Source organism: Panicum virgatum, chromosome 1K (assembly GCF_016808335.1).
Source record: "Panicum virgatum strain AP13 chromosome 1K, P.virgatum_v5, whole genome shotgun sequence".
Lineage (NCBI taxonomy): Eukaryota > Viridiplantae > Streptophyta > Magnoliopsida > Poales > Poaceae > Panicum > Panicum virgatum.
Window position 1 is genome coordinate 41,134,463 of NC_053136.1, and position 13,826 is coordinate 41,148,288.

At 45.6% G+C, this 13,826-nt stretch overlaps 1 pseudogene; it reads left to right on the forward strand.

Moving 5' to 3' along the window:
* Positions 1 to 2,404: 2,404 nt before the first annotated feature.
* Positions 2,405 to 8,046, forward strand: LOC120708517 (annotated as a pseudogene).
* The last annotated feature ends 5,780 nt before the right edge of the window (positions 8,047 to 13,826 follow it).

Consider the following 13,826-nt stretch of genomic DNA (forward strand, 5'->3'; position numbering starts at 1 on the left):
GCCTCCAACAACTGCAGTACCTTTTCCTGAACAACAACAATTTGTCTGGAATCATTCCTGATGAAATTGCAAACTGCTCCAACTTGACCAGCATAGATTTATCTTCAAACTTGTTAGTGGGTTCAATTCCTCCAAAATTAGGCCTACTATCCAATCTAGTATATCTCAATTTGAAGTCAAATCAACTCAATGGAAGCATTCCTGGTGAGTTTGGCCAATTAAAGTTAACAACCTTATTCCTTGGAGACAATAGGCTTTCCGGTGAAATCTCACAAGCCTTCTTTCGTCTTTCTTCTCTACAGTATCTAAGTCTAGAGTTCAATATGCTAGGCAAGGTATTGCCATCTAATATAGAAGTTTTCCCTAATCTCATAGAGCTTAGGTTACAAAACAACAAGTTTCAAGGTTCCATTCCATCCTCTATTAGCACTTTGACTAAGTTGACACCCCTCTACCTAAATGATAACAAATTTGAGGGTCCCATACCAGTCAGCTTGTGAAATCTTTCACATTTCATATGGTTGGACCTTAGCTATAACAATCTTCACGGGCCCATATCACAGCACTTTGGAAACCTTCAGCAACTCACATTGTTATACCTTAGCGACAGAAATCTACAGGGTGGCATAACTCCAGTAACATAACTCCAGTTTCTACCAAACTTAAATAGCTCAATTGTCCACATCTTTCATCAAATACGTTGGCCAGTGCCTAGTTCTTCGGAACACGAAACCCTACAAATGCAAAGTACATCACAGGAATACACTTCTTGATGATGACATGAATGCTCATTTGGGAGACTTCGGCATTGCAAATCTCGTTGTTCATTCCAGATCAATAGCAGCTGGACATTCAGGTTGCAAAGATTCACTTGCTGTGACAGGACTATAGGGTACATGGCTCCAGGTATTAATCAAGAATGTTACGATCTCCTGTATTTGTATAAAGCAATCTGTTATGCAATCAATAATGTTTCCCCGTCTATATTTTTGGAGTATGCTCAAACTGTTCATGCATCAACCTTTAATTTGGGGATGTTTATAGTTTTGCAATACTACTCCTGGATATGATTATAGGGAAAAGACCAACTGGTTTTATGTTTGAGGGAGGGTGCAGCATTATCAACTTTGTGGAGAGAAATTTTCCAGATCAGGTGTTGCATATCATTGACATTCATCTCCAAGAAGAATGCGAGGGCTTTATGAAAGCAATGGCGGTAACAGAAAGCGAGATCTATTGATGCGTGCTGTCTCTTGTGCGAGTTGCTCTTGCTTGCACGCGTCCATTCCCAAGGGAAAGAATGAACATGAGATAAGTATCCATTAACTTGCATGCGATCAGAAAGCCATATGTTGCACGATAAAGTGAAAGGAAGCCATGATTCACTAGATCTTGTGTATAGCTTGTGTTGTCTTTGAATGCAACCGGCATAAAGATGGCAAATTGGGCATAAGTAGCATGCTGAAATTGATGAACTACCCTGCTAGAAAGCCATACACGGTGGAAAAACAAGAGTATGTAGTATGTACTACCAGATCATACTAAAAATTGTGTTTTGAACATTTATAAATTGGGATTCGAGAAAGAATAAAAGATTCCATAAAGTATCTCAGATAGCTTTGATGGGTTAAATGACTATTAGTATTAAGTGAATTTTCAGACAACTTGGTATGGCACTCAACACATAAAGCACATCACACCTCAGATTACACGGGGCCACCTCCCTATTGTCCTCATCCAACTGCAAGTCCCCAAGTGTGTAACCTAATAAAGCTGAAAAGCATCTCGAATCCCTTTCACCCAAATCTCAAACTACAGCTATCACCTACAATTTTACTTTGTAGTGTATGGACAAATGAGATCCTTCGCATACCGTTCAAGAAGCTGCCGGTCGGCTGCGCGCTGGTCCGTGCCCTCTGCGCCGCCATCCTCCACCCTCAGATGTCGCGCAACGCCGCCCGCCGTTCCTGCTCCTGCATGCTTGCAGCGGCAGAGTCCTACCCGGATTCAGGGAGCGTCGCGACGTCCCTGGCTGGGCCGTTGGTCGAGTTAGGCCGGAGAGGTCGCTCGGTTAGCCTGGCCGGAAACTACGACTAGACCGGGCAGAGCAGCACCAAATGACAGGGATCAGCCCGAATTCTGGCCCATTCGCACCGGAGGAAAAGGATTCAACATTTCAACCCGAAGGCGAGACGGCGGCAGCGATGGTCGCGCGGACCTGCGAAACAAGCCGCTGATGGACACTGACAGGTTGATTTTTTTCAGACTAACATTTTTCACGTTTGAATTTTACAAACGTAACATTCCACTCCAGCTAGCTCAGAAAGCTACCGCGGGAAGAGGACATGATACTGGGACTTGTATAAGCGGTCAAGCTACGTTGAGGTCTGCACCGTGGCACATGGGGTCGTCGTCGTGAGGGATGAGACGTGTGGGTGCAGCGTTTCTGCAGAAATCCTTTTAACCCTCTGGCTTCCTGGCTCATGGGAGCCTGAGACCTGATCCAATCAAGCATTTACACGAAAACAAAAGAAGAAAACATGCCGTGCTGTTCGCTCCAAGAAGGCCCAAGCAGAGGTTCTCTGTCTCCTCTTTTATTACAGCATCGTGTATAATTCGTACCTTATTGTTTTCTGTCTATCAATGAAGGTGCGATAGTGGATAATCCACAATATAGAATCACATAATAATGGTTCAGTGGCTAGTATTTTTACTAGCTTCTTATCTTGCAGGTAACATCATTGGCCGTACGTGCTCCAAGCAGCAGCTCATGAAGTCCGCTACGATTGCAGTACTGGCACTGATGCTGGTTTATAGGTGTGGATACGTCCATTGCGCGACGGTCCCCCAGGACAGCACGGACATGCTGGCACTGATCGATTTCAGGCAAGCAATCACCGGAGATCCCAGAGGATTCTTCAATTCCTAGAATAGTAGTGTCGACTACTGCAAGTGGAATGGCGTCACATGCAGTCTAACGCACCGAGGGCGCGTCCGGGAGTTCAACCTCACCGACCAGAGTCTTGAAGGCCGGATCTCTCCATCTCTTGGGAACTTAACCTTACTTAAGATACTCGATCTCTCCTCAAACAGCTTCTTTGGTCAGTTACCCGATCTTAATCGCCTCCGTAAGCTGCAGTACCTTGTTATGAGCAATAACAAGTTGCAGAACTTTGCTCCTGATGCACTTACGAACTGTTCCAAGTTACTCCATCTAGACCTTTCTGCAAACAATTTAGCCGGTTCAATACACCCTGAAATCGGTTCCCTCTACAACCTTCGGATTCTGAACCTTAAAACAAATAATTTCACTGGAGTCATCCCATCAAGTCTAGGAAACATCACTCAACTAGAGTACCTCTTGCTTTCAGATAATCGGCTCGAAGGGAGCATTCCAGAAGAGCTCGGGCAACTGTCAAGTATAGTGACATTAGCAGTAGGAGGGAATAGGTTATCGGGTAGCATCCCGACAGCAATTTTCAATCATTCTTCTCTTCAAATTTTGGACGTGAACACAAATTTTCTATGCATGGCATTACCCGATACGATTGGCAATACCCTTCCTAGCCTCGTTGCACTTGGCTTGAACAATAACATGTTTCAAGGGCAAATCCCAGACTCCCTAGGTAATGCTTTGTCCCTCACAATACTAGATTTCACATTTAACAATTTCAGTAGCTATGTTCCTAGTTCATTAGGAAAGCTTTTATCCTTACAATATCTAAAATTAGAACAAAACAAGCTTGAAGCAAATGACAGTAAGGGCTGGGAATTCTTACATGCCTTGGGGAATTGTACAGATCTGCAATTGCTCTCATTATATGACAATCAGCTACAAGGAGCCATACCAAATTCAATTGGAAAGCTGCCCAAGGGTCTTCTATACCTAGGATTAGACAAAAACAACTTGTCAGGGGTAGTTCCAGAGAGCATAGGAAATCTTACCAGCTTAAATGGTTTGTTACTAGGTCAAAACAACCTGGGAGGCCCAATTGGAGCATGGATTGGAAAGTTCAAAAACCTTGGAGCTTTAAGCCTTTCGGAGAACTACTTCAGTGGGCCAATTCCATCCTCCATTGGTAGTTTTACTCAATTAACAGAGCTCTACCTTCAATGCAACAAATTTGAAGGTCTCATACCTCCTAGTTTGGGAAACCTACAGCTTTTGGTTTTGAACCTTGGTTACAACAATCTTCAAGTGAGGAATGTGGAGTACTATATCCTGCTTGTGATGAGTGAATTTTCAACCGTGCGGTGTGATCGTGTGCTTGGTCTTTGGTTGCAGGTACACGGGCGTCAAGTGTCGACGGAGAGTTGCTGTAGAGGAGCTCAGGCCGGGCGGCAGCTGTGGCGTCCACTCCTGGATCGAGGGCGCAAGCGGCGACGGAAGGCAGGTTTTTTGGTTTGCACCACAAAACCAAGGAAGCTGACAGCGGTTGAAGACGCCAAGTCGTGGAGGCACGGGCGTCGTTCTCGGGACTGACGGAGGCGACGGGCGTCGACGGTGTCTAGGGCCTCGCTGCGGGCGAGGAGGTGACGGGCGTCGGACGGCGGCTAGGGCCGTCAGAAGGCCGAGGCGGGAACGGCGTCTAGGGCCACGGCGTGGAGGCGGGAATCTTCCTGCGCGTGGAGTTTTGGCGGTTTTCTCAAAATCGGCCACCTACCCGGGTTTCGCGGACCCCCCAAAACCGTAAACCGGATCTTCATCGACATGGCGGCATCGCGGAGAAGACTTCGATTCGAAGAAAGAACCTCGGCCGTCGGATGAGTCCATGTATCTTTTCCGGTTTTGCCCATACGGGCCTTCTAGTTTATTTTCAACTCTAGAGGTAGTTTAGTCCTTTGGGTTGAGAGTTGTTGGGGTTAGAAACCCCCCTCACCAACCCCCCTCACCCTCTCTCTCTCCCTCTCCCTGTTTTTCCTTTCCCCTGGCGCCCCTCCTCCTCTCACGTTTTTCTTTTTTCCTTTCTTCCTCTCCTGATCTAGGGTTAGAATTTGGGGATGAAATCTTGAGACCTTGTACTGCAATTCGACGGGAATGGAGGCCCTTCCCTCCTGTGCCCTCCTGGGGTTTTTGATTTGAGTAGTTTGGTGTTGTTCTTGTGATTGGATTCGCGTTATTTCCTTTGGTCTCTTTTTCTGTTCTTGCGTAGTTCAAGGAGCAGCGCCGGCAGGGCGCACGGTGCCTGCCGCGTCGGTGCGGCACTCGGGGCGAGCAGCGCATGCCCGTGCTGACACAGGGCCGCACACGCGCCAGGACGACAGCAGCAGCAGGCAGTGCCTCTTCGGCAGCACATCTTCGGGCAGGTGGCGGCTGGCACAGCAGCTTCGCGTGGCACCTTCAGCGACAGGCACCACGAGCACATCATTGCTGCAGGCAGGGCGATTCAGCAAGCATGTATTGGCATATGTTTCTTGCAGGGTCTTTGCTTCGACGGCTGCTGTCTCTGGAGCAGTGAACCAGCGGAGGTGTCAAGGCGCAGTCAACCTGTTTGATGAATTGATCCAAAGGGGACGACATAGCAGTAGCAACACAGGAGGCCGAGTGCAGCCTACCAGTAGCAGGCCAACGTGGAGCAAGTAGACTCGTGTCCAGCACTGTAAGCTTTTCCTTTCCTTTCTTCTACTCCTCTCACGTATATCTACTTTTGTGCTAGTTAGTCCAGTTGTGTAGCTTATTAGTTCTCTCTTTCTTTTAATCAATCATCTTTGCTTGTCTAGTATCTAGGTAATTTCAGTATGCTTTTGTTAGGGCTAAGTTAAAAAGAAAACAAAACAAAAATTAGTTTAATTGTGATTGTGTTAGCTAGATTTATTTCCAACTCTTCAAGTTCTTAGCTTTACTTGTGCTCTAACCCCTCTGATAGAGTTCTTGAAGCGGCTTCTTTTCGATGGTTCAACTTTGATCGGTTTTCGTGTTTTCGCGCATCTGAGTTTTCGCTTGAGTTTCTCATCGCTGTACTTTCGCGTGCGTGTTCCGAATTTGACGTGTGAGTATTCCTAGTGCCGATAGTCGTTCTGAGCTATGCGGTACTGATACTCTTCGTCCGAGGTGCGTTGGGTGTAATCGGGACTTTTTTCTTCGGTTTTTCAAATCGAATTTGAGGCTCCCATTCACCCCCCCTCTGGTCGCCTATTTGGTCCTTCATCAAGGTACCATACCTAATGAGGTCTTCCGTACTATGTCCCGAGTGACCAACTGTGTATTGTCCAACAACAATTTAGAAGGTCTGATACCTCCAGAGGTTGGAAACCTTAGACAACTCTTAGAGCTGCATCTTTCATCAAACAAGTTAACTGGGGAAGTCCCTTATAGTTTGGGCCATTGTCAAGAGCTACAAGAAATAAAGATTGACCAGAACCTTCTCACAGGAAACATTCCAATGTCTTTGGGCAATATGAAGAGTTTGAGCATGATCAATTTTTCCCATAATAACTTATCAGGTGCCATCCCAACACCTCTAGCTGATCTCCAATTTCTCACTCAGCTAGACTTATCATACAATAATCTCAAAGGAGAGATACCAATCAATGGAGTATTTGCAAATGCAACAGCAACTGGGGGCTTTGTGGAGGAGTGAAAGATCTCCATATGCCTGCATGCTCTGCAGTTTCTTGGAGAATAAAATGGAAAGTGTATTTGACAATCTTACTGATTATGGTATTTGGTTTCATGTCATGCACAATGTCAATTTACGTTATACTCCTTGTGAAGAAGAAATCAAGAAGTCCATACTTAATGTTGCTTTCTTTTGGTAAGAAATTCCCTAGAGTTTCTTACAAGGATCTAGCTCAAGCTACTGGGAACTTTTTGGAGTCCAACCTTATTGGGAGAGGAAGCTATGGTTCAGTGTACAGAGGGAAATTAACTCAAGCTAAAATGCAAGTGGCTATTAAGGTTTTTGACCTTGACATGAGATTTGCAGACTCAAGTTTTGTATCAGAATGTGAGGCCTTGAGAATCGTTCGGCATAGGAACCTTCTACCCATACTAACTGCATGCTCAACAATAGACAATAGAGGTAATGAGTTCAAGGCTCTAATTTATGAGTTCATGCCCAATGGGAATTTGGATTCACGGTTGCATCAGAAAGGTGGTCCTGTAGTTCCAAAACTTTTGGGCTTAACTCAACGAATAAGCATAGCTACTGATGTAGCTGATGCGTTGGCCTATTTGCACCATGACTGTAGAAGACCTATTGTCCACTGTGATCTGAAACCGACTAATATCCTTCTTGATGATGATATGAATGCCCATATAGGAGACTTCGGCATTGCAAGTCTAGTTGATGTTTCCAGGACAGCAGCTGTTGGGCATTCAGGTTCCAATAGTTCAGTTGCTGTGACAGGAACTGTAGGATACATCCCTCCAGGTATCAATCAATAGTTTTACCATCTCCTCGTATATTGTATAATGCAATCTGTTATGCACATAACTATCTAACTTTAGAATGCACTGATAATTGTTTTTTTCTATTTTATAGAGTATGCTCAAACTGTTCGTGCATCAACCTGTGGGGATGTTTATAGTTTTGGAGTAGTACTTATGGAGATGATTATAGGCAAAAGACCAACTGATTCTATGTTTGCGGGTGCGGTCAGCATTACCAGTTTTGTGGAGAGAAATTTTCCAGACCTGGTTTTACATATCATTGATTCTCATCTCCAGGAAGAATGCAATAGATTTATTAAAGGAACGGTGGCAACAGAAAATGAGGCCTATCAGTGCGTGCTGTCTCTCGTGCAAGTTGCTCTTGCTTGCACGCGTCCATTCCCAAGGGAAAGAATGAACATCAGAGAAGTAGCCATTAACTTGCATGCAATCAGAAAATCATATGTTGCAGCTATTAAATGAGAGCACGGCATGCTTTGCAAGATCTCGTGTAACTAGCTTATGTTGTCTTTGATTCCAATTGGTATAAAGACGGCAAATTAGGCACGAGTAGCATGCTGGAATTAATGAAGAACCCTGCTAGAAAGCTATAGGCGGTGGATATACAAGTCAGTATGTACGGCCAGCTCATACTAAGATTGGGTTTTTGAACATTTGGAAAAAAGGATCGGGTAAAGCATCAGTGATTTTGATGAAGTGCTTGTATGGCTGTAATACCAGGAGATTCATTCGAGACACCTCAAAATGGCGATTAACACATATAGTCTGCATACCAAAATACATGGAAGTATGGAACAACACTTTAATCTAAGTGCGAATCTGGAACCTGGCCAAAACTGCACTTCTAATCTAGCTGCAAATCTGCAACCTGACTAAAACCAGCTCAGACCCCTCATCGAAATCCCAAACTGAAATTACCATCAACCAATCACTTCAAAGAGTTAGAGCTAATCCGATTATTTCATACCGCTGGTGCAGCCTCAGATCGGCCACGTGCTGGCCCATGCGCTAGCAGTGACGCCATGCTCCGCCCGCCGCAGACGCGCCGCCGCCCGGCCGACCACCGCGCGTAGCCTGGCGTAGGTTTACCCACAACGGCGCCGTCTGCGCGCGGGTGCCGGACTGCAGCGCTCGGGCCGCTGTGCTATGTTGACTGGGCACTGGGCCGTTTGGTGTTTGGCGTGTGCGCTCGTAAGCCCGCGTATGAATAGGCTAACTATAACGGGCCTCATATTCAGAGTTCTAATAGGCCTCATATTTATGTGGACTGTGTTGGACCACAAAAGCCCACTTCTGCAAATCTAGTGAACTCGGGCTGGGAACCTTATTAATTCATCATAGCATATGTGAGGGTTTTTCCTCAAATTCGATGTTTGGATGAATGGATGGTGCCATGGTGCTACTACTGTACCATGTCCAGCCACACGCAGTCACGCACGCTAACAACAAAGGATAGAGAAAAAGCAGCCACCTGACATTTTGACCGTTATTTGGACTCGAGTTTTTCATAAAGAAAGAGCAACGTTCAATAAAGAAAGACGGCGGTTACTTTAGTATACGAATGTGCAATAATATTCCCTCCGTTACAAATTGTAGGTCCTTTAATTTTTTTGAGCTCAAGTTTGACGACTCGTCTTATTTAAAAAGTTTATGCAAATATGGTTAAATTTAAGTCATATTTGAAGAATTTGTATTGATAAAACAAGGCACAACAAAAGACATGATATTTTGCATAAATTTTTAAATAAAATGAGTGATTAAACTTGAAGTCAAAAAAATCAAACGACCTATAATTTAAAACGGAGGGTATACAACGCTATTGAAAGCTTTTGCGATACTTGTTTATGGTGTACAACATATCTACCAGTAATGCATAGGTGCAGGCATCCTCCGCATGTGCCCCTACTCAGAGCCGCCTGTTCCGCGGTCATAATCTGGGGGAGCGATCACTACAGTACTCTCCATTCATCCGTCACTGCAGTTCTGGATCTGGGACGATTTTCAAGTGCTTACAGGTGATGAAATTTTCTGGGACTGTCGGACTGTGATCCTTCTATGACAACTACTATCTCCAGGCTCCAGTTCAATCACCCGAAGCAAACCAGACAGAGAATTTTCTAGGTTATGCAGCCTGCCTCGAGTTGTCCTTCATTTCTGCACATAACCATATATTTAACATCTGTTATCTGAATACAAAAAATGTTAGGATCCGAATGTGGTGTTCAGGGTTCCCCTTACCGGTGGGAACCGGTCCGGTTTGACCGGTTACCGGTCAAACCGGTCCGGTCCGGTTTCGGTTTGGGCCGGTACCAAACCGGCCCAAATTCAAAATTCAAATTTGAATTCAAAAAAATGAAAAATTCTCAAAAAATTCCTAAAAATACTTCAAGGTGCGATGAATCTAATGGTGTCAAATTTTTTCAAAAATTTGTTCGTTTAACATATTTTTCGGACATTTAAAGTTAAAACAAAAAAGAAAAGGAAAAAAATGAGATGGCCCATTAAGGCCCACTTGATAAACCGGTCAAACCGGCCGGTAAACCGGTCTAACCGGCCGGTATACCGGTCCAAACCGGTTACACATGCGATTTTAAATTTGGATTTGAATTCAAACCGGTAAAACCGGCCGGTAAACCAGTCAAACCGACCGGTAAACCGGTCTAACCGGTCGGTATACCGGTACGAACCGGTTGAACTGAGTTTTTTGAATTCAAATTTGAATTTGACCGGTTTCTACCGGTAACCGGTCAAACCGGTCCGGTTTACCGGAACCGGAGTGCTCCGGTTGGGAAAAAAACCCTGGTGGTGTTTGGTCTAAAATGATAACACCGATTACTTCACCACATGCTAATGTAGCTTCCAAAATATTGAAAAATTGACTTGTAGATATCAGCTCACTAACACATCAATCTCCATTATCAACATAGCAAAGAACTCATGTATGCATCATATGCCAATCTCATCCATACACCATGAGATTTGAATAAAATGACACCAATAACAAGTAAGATAAGAACCAATCAACAAGTATGGCAAGATAAATACCGAATCATAGATACACACAACAATTTACGTGGAAATCTCTTGCGACGATGAGCAAACAATCCACTATAAAGATACAAGAGGTGGGAGCCCAACAAGGTTGGAGGAGGCTCCAAACCCCCTCCGATTTCACTCTCTAATTGATGGATTTGGTAGATCCTCCCCCCCAAATCTGCTCTCTCACTCTCTCAACCTGCAAAGGGGAAGAACAAGCTCCCTTCTCTCTTTCTATTGGAAGAACCAAAGGTAGATTTTTATAATAGCCCCCGGAACTCCAGAATATTACAAACAACCTCGATTTCAACATACAACATGTATATGACTTATTTTGCATAATAAATGAGCTAAAGAGTTTTCAAATTGGTAAAATTAGGATCTGCACATCGCACAAAGAGAATAAAATACGAGGTTGTATTTCCTTAAGACATGAAAAATACATGATCTAATGCCTGGTTTTGATAGAGATTCACATTCTCAAACAGAAAGAAGGTTGCATGGATGTAGCTCACATGCATTCTTTGGATCTAGTGTCACTCAATTTGATTCAGGAGGTTGTGAGCGTCTAACCCTGCTGTCCCTCTCGACGATATTCTCCAAAATACAAACCATTGCATTATTCCAGGATTCACCATGGCTCATGTACTGCTGTAGTGAGAAGTTGCCTAGTGCAGCTGGCTAGTGTCCTTGGGGAAGAGTTAGCGAACCAGGGTTCAAATCCTGATTCCTCACATTTGTTCAGGTGTGGTATTTAATACCTCCTCATAGCCCACATCATTTTTTCATGTATTGCTGTACTACGTGGAACCACCGATTTGAACAATTCGCAGCACACGTACTAGACTCAAGTGGCTGATTTTTTTTTCATAGTTGGACCTGTTTGGATGGGCTGAAACTAAAATTTTGCCATGGCTAAAGTTTAAACATCTGAATTTTAATTGGCTAAAATTAGTACTGTCCTATTTGGACACCTGGGCTAAATTTTAGTAATTGTATTAAAAAAGTCATTTATACCCCTCTATTAAGCACGCGGCGAGAGGATGGAATTTGACAAGGCTATTTTGCTATCCGCTGCTAGAAATTAGCCCTCATTAGCTGGGTTTTGAAGGACTAATGGACTAAACTTTAATTGGAGAGCTGGCTAATTTGTAGCTCATATTTAGATTCATATTTGAATAGAATATTAGTCCTGAATCCAAACAGGCCTTCGTCGCCAGCAAGTTAGCGGCAGTGGCTCTCCGGAGGAACTTGCAAGGGTGGTGGGTCAGCGGCCAGCCTGGCGGTGAGGCCGTGAGGGCAGTGGAGATGGAGAACATTCCGATAGGAAGGCTTGGGGCAGGAGCCAGCAGCCACAGTGTCGGCTAGTTAGTGGGGGCACGAGGCAGGGACGCTGCCGAGGACCGAGGAAGGCCGGAGGTGGAAGCTGAAGCTCGTACGCAGGGGAATCAGGCTGACGAGCGAGTGGAAGAGCATGGCCATGAGCCCATGGCCTGGTCTACTACCGGAGGAAGAAAGGAATTTTGTTTTTCACAAATAAAGAAGAAATGAATTTTCAGACTGTTGTCCTAGTGCATCACCAATTTTTTTTTTTAAAAAAGCATGCATCGCCAGCTCCACAAAGGCACAAACATGTTAGTGAAGCCTTAGCGGTCTCCGTTTCAACCATTCTTGGGACCATCCAAACAGTTATGCAGCCATAAGAAGACATCAAACTCCTGCCTGGATAATCGCTCGCAGAATCTATTTATCATGCGCACTACTGCATGCGATAGCATCGCAGAAGGGCTGGAGGCTCTATTCATCTTCTTCCCTAAGCCAGGGGAGGAGCGTTACCGAGCGAGCTAGGGGAGGGGTGGGAGGTGTGGGGGTTGGGAGGGGGGGTAGCGGCCGCTGATGAGGTCGCCAACAGCTAGGGTGGTGGAGCTTTAGGGTTCGGGGTTACTGAGGTCTGGGGGGCTTCGATGGCCTCCGACTATGAAAGAGGAGGGGGCGGGGTGGCGGAGGACGGACGGGGGGCGCTAGTTCAGCCGACGGGAGTGAGGCAGCGTGGGAGCGCCACTAGCCGGGTAGAGCAGTGCAGGACCCTCGGTGGGCAGTGGCCAGCGCGCGGGGATGAGGAGAAGGGGGCAGCGGTGGACAGATGGTGCGGCGGCGAGAATGGTCAACGACGGCGGCGGTGGAGGTGCTGCCGGTGGAGGTGCTGCCGGTGGCGGGGGAGGCAGGGGCGCACCTCTGCGGAAGCCCCCATAATCACTCGGCTTGTGGTGAGACCAGCTAGGCAGCTAATAACATCTTTTGGCGGCGTCGGGAGCTCACCCCTGCTGCCCAGCACAAGACGGCTGTGCCCTTTGATGTCGATCCAGGCTAGGGATGCAAGTCCCACATTTTTAGGTCATTGGATCGACCCAAACTTGATAAAATAAACTAGAATGGCATGCTATGTAATTAGTTTGGGAGAGAAAATGAACTAAAATGACAAATCCAAAAAACACTAATGGTACCCACTTGCATCCCTGCGTGAGGCCGGTGAATCGTGGCGCGAGCAGCCTCAAGTGGCCGCTAGCTCCAGTTTTTGTAGACGAGCAGCACGCTCACGTGCACGAACGAGTACAGCGAGCAGCAGCTGGGATTTGGCAATTCATTCGGTTGGGTTCGGTGGTTTTGTGCAAGCTTCTTGCGGATGGCGGGATATACCGGCAATGGGCAGTGGGGACAACCGACAAGGTGTTTGTACTGGCTTCGTACAAACAGCTCTCAAGTGTATTATGTTCATCTTCCGAAGTTCTGATGATCAGTTTACTAGGTTTGCTGTCTAAGATGGGCTAACTACTTGGTGCAATCATGGCGACGCATGAAAAAGACTTGTGTTGATGAAGATGCTGACCATTCTTTTCAAGCACCTGCAAAGCCAATCACCTCCATGATGGTGACTTAGCAGAGTTTGAACCTGAAATTTCTAACTTTGAAAAAAAAAATCATGAAGATCATATGCAGAATATCATATCCTACAGTTATCTCGTCATCAAATGAACCACTTTATTATACCTTTGCAAAATAACCCTACGGACCATGGCACTGTACAGACTGTTCTTGTCGGGATCGGATACATGCAAGTTGACTTGACCCGCTACCTTGTCTAAGTTAACCCATGAACGAATCATGCCTACACGATGCAGTCTGGCGGCGCGATCCGAATCGGATTTGGAAGCGAAAATCCAGCCCAGTAGACCATTCTACGAGCTAAATTTTTATCGTCGTTGGAAACGCGCAAGATATGTCGCACGTCAGCCTGGAATATCTCTGGCCGGTTCAGCTGAAAATGACTCTGGGATTCAAGGATGGCGACGCAACAACAATGCTGTCCAGCTCGGACAACGATGGCGGCCCTGGATGG